The sequence below is a fragment of the Myotis brandtii genome, unplaced genomic scaffold (assembly GCF_000412655.1).
Source record: "Myotis brandtii unplaced genomic scaffold, ASM41265v1 scaffold601, whole genome shotgun sequence".
Taxonomy (NCBI): domain Eukaryota; kingdom Metazoa; phylum Chordata; class Mammalia; order Chiroptera; family Vespertilionidae; genus Myotis; species Myotis brandtii.
The window spans coordinates 873,622-877,250 of record NW_005370276.1 but is presented as its reverse complement, the minus strand read 5'-3'; the positions used below and the strand labels follow the sequence as shown (position 1 = coordinate 877,250).

The 3,629-nt window shown below is 47.3% G+C and overlaps 1 pseudogene; it reads left to right on the top strand.

Moving 5' to 3' along the window:
* Positions 1-3,240: 3,240 nt before the first annotated feature.
* Positions 3,241-3,629, top strand: LOC102262130 (annotated as a pseudogene).

The window sequence follows — 3,629 nt, the reverse complement described above, 5'->3', positions numbered from 1 at the left end:
TGACTCTCTATCCCTCTCCCTTCCTCTCTGTAAAAAATCAATAAAATATATTTTAAAAATATATATACTTTAAAAATCAATGGAAAAATATCCTCAAGTGAAGATAAATAAATAAATGAATATATAAATAAAATGAAATGAAAAAAAAAACATGCTTTAAAAAACACACACTGCCCTAGTTGGTTTGGCTCAGTGGATAGAGCGTCAGCCTGTGGACTGAAGGATCCCAGGTTGGATTCCGGCCAAGGGCACATGCCTGGGTTGCGGGCTTGATCCCCAGTAGGGGGCGTGCAAGAAGCAGCCGATCCATGATTCTCTCTCATCATCGATGTTTCTCTCTCTCTCTCCCTCTCCCTTCCTCTCTGAAATAAATAAAATATATATATTTAAAAAAAAACACACACACACAGAGGATAGTAGTAGCAAAGGTAGTAATAATTGCTAATATTCATAGAACACCTGCTGTACCCAGGGTCCCTGGTCCAAGCTTTACTTTCCCTAATTTTCACCAGGGACCTGCGCACCAGCTTCTATTGCCCCCCATTTACAGAGGGAAGCAGACTCAGAGCGCCTCCGTCATTCTGTTCGAGGTCTCACAGCCAAGATATGAGACCTGCAAACTGGCTGCCTCCAAAGACCATGGTTCGAGAAGCCGGGCTGCAGAGCGTCTGAGCCCCGAACCCAGGCCGGCATGTTCCCAAACCCTCCTCCCACTTCCTGGCTCTATTGCTTTGCAGAGCGGTTTCCCTCTCTGAGTCTCACTTTTCTTTTTTCTTTTTTTAAAAAAATTTATTTTATTGATTTCAGAGAGGGAAGGAGAGAGAAAGAGAGATAGAAACATCAATGATGACAGAGAATCATTGATCAGCTGCCTCCTGCACGCCCGATCGAGCCCACAACCCGGGCGTGTGACCTTGACTAGAATCGAACCCAGGACCTCCATGGGATGACGCTCAGTCCACTGAGCCACCACAGCTGGGCCTGAGTCTCACTTTTCTATTTTGAAAAACAGAGGTCACAATAGAGAGCTAAGAGGATTAACAGCTCTGGGGTTTAGTAGGTAAAATATAACAAATGATTATTCTCTAAGTCAACTGGCAAAGAGCTGGCCAACTTCTCCCACAGCGAATTAATCCCTTTCCCTTCCCTTGTAGACATTTAATTAAGACCTGAGTTTCCCGTAGGGACTCACAGGCTCCAAGCTCACACAAACTGCTGAATAAAAATATGAATGGATTGCACTGAGTACACAATATCACTACTGGGGGGGTGGGGGAGAGGAAAAAAGAATTTTAATCATTTTAAATTGATTTTCAGAGAGAGAGGCAGGGAGAGGGATAGAGAGAGAGCAACATCGATGAGACAGGAACATCATCGATTGGCTGCCTCCTGCATGCCCCTAACTGGGGATCGAGCCTGCAACCCGGGCATGTGTCCTGACCAGGAACCAGAGCAGTAATCTCTTGATTTCTGAATTGGCATTCAACTGCTGGGCCACCGCAGCCGGGTGAAAGAAAAAAGAAAAGAATTTTTAAAAAATGGATGCCCCTGGGTATTTATTCTTCACACAAAAATGTGTGTACAATGTTCATAGCAGCTTTATCTGTAATAGCTCAAATCTGAAATGAGCCGTGTCCCTTATCAGCCACTGGATAAGCAAACTGGTACACAGGTATAATGGAATACAGCTGAGCAACGAGAAGGAATGAACAATTGATACAAGCAACAACTTGAATGGATCTGAAGGGCATTATGTAGAGTGACAAAAAGCCAATTTCGAAGGGTTGCATGGTGTACGATTCCCATTGATATAACGTTCTCCAAGTGACAAAGTTAGCGATGGAGAACAGACAAGCCACCGCTGGGTAGGGTTTGGGGGAGGGGGCGTTGATTTAGGGGTAACACGGGAGTGTCTTTGTGAGAAGGAACAGCTCTGTATACGGACTGTGGTGCTAGACACTCAAACCCTCACATTCGATAACATTTCTTAGAGCTCTGAGTGCTGAAGACATGAGTCAGGCCTGAAACTGGTTACATAACAGGAATATCAATTCCTGGCCTTCAGGACGGACTATAGTTACCTCAGATGTCACTGGGGGAAGCTGGGTGCTGGGGTCAAAGGAACACTCTGTTCTATTCTTTTGCAACTTCTTAAAAACGATTTCAAATAAAAACTTACAATTTAAAATTGCTGGCAGGCCTGATTTGGCTCAGTGGCTAGAGCGTCGGCCTGCAGACCAAAGGGTCCCGGGTTCGATTCCGGTCAAGGCAGGTATCTGAGTGGCAGGCTCCTCCCCGGCCTGGGCCCTGGTCGGGGTACCTGCAGGAGGCAACCAATCGATGTGTTTCTCTCACATCAATGTTTCTCTCCGTCTCTCCCTCTCTCTAAATATCAATGGGAAAATATCCTTGGGCGAAGATTAACAAAACAACAAAAATTAAAAAAATTAAATTGCTGGCAGTGAGTTTGCGTACCCAGAGAAGTCATTTTGCAATATCTGGTAAAGTGTAAAATGAGGGTATGGCCCTGGCCAGTGTGGCTCACTGGATAGAGCGTCGGCCTGTAGACCGAAGGGTCCCGGGTTCAATTCTGCTCAAGGGCATGTACCTCGGTCGCAGGCTCCTCCCTGGCCCGGGCCCCAGTCAGGGCGCGTGCAGGAGGCAACCGATCGCTGTGTTTCTCTCACATCGATATATATCTGTTTTCCCTCTCTCTTCCATTCTCCCTAAAAGTCAATGGGAAAATACCCTCGGGTGAGGGTTAAAATGAGGGCATGGCCTGGCCCAGCGATTTCCATCCCGGGCAGAAGATCTGTACCCCTGAGAAGCGCTCAGAGCTGCGCCCGAGAAGACACGTGAGAGGACATGGACTGCAGCATCGGGAGTGGTCATCAAAATTGGGAACAGCCATCGGTAACAAAACAACGGCAAATAGACGGTGGCAGATTCTAACCACCGGATGCCACGGAGCGAGGAAAACGAATGCGCTAACTCCACACTGTTTACACGGAATCTCAGATCTCCCGGGTAAAAAGCACGTGCCTGGCCGGTGTGGCTCAGTGGGTTGGAGCATTGCTCTACACAGCAAGAGGTGACCGGTCAGATTCCCAGTCAGGGCACATGCCCAGGTCAGGGCGTCTCGAGGAAGCAACCAACCAATGTATCTCTCTCACATCGATGTCTCTCTCTCTCTCTCTCTGTCTCAAATCACTTAAAAAAGAAAAAGAAAAGCCCTAACTGATGGCGCCGAAAGCTAAGAAGGAAGCCCCTGCCCCTCCCAAAGCCGAAGCCAAAGCAAAGGCTTTGAAGGCAAAGAAAGCAGTGTTGAAAGGCGTCCACAGGCACACAAAAAAGAAGATCCGCACGTCACCCACTTTCCGACAGCCAAAGACAATAAGGCTCCTGAGGCAGCCGAAATACCCTCGGAAGAGCGCACCCAGGAGAAACAAGCCATCATCAAATTCCCCCTGACTACCGAGTCAGCCATGAAGAAGATAGAAGACAATAATACACTAGTGTTGATTGTGGATGTCCAGGCCAACAAGTTCCAGATCAAACAGGCTGTGAAGAAGCTCTACGACATTGATGTGGCCAAGGTCAACACCCTGATCAGGCCTGATGGCGAGAAG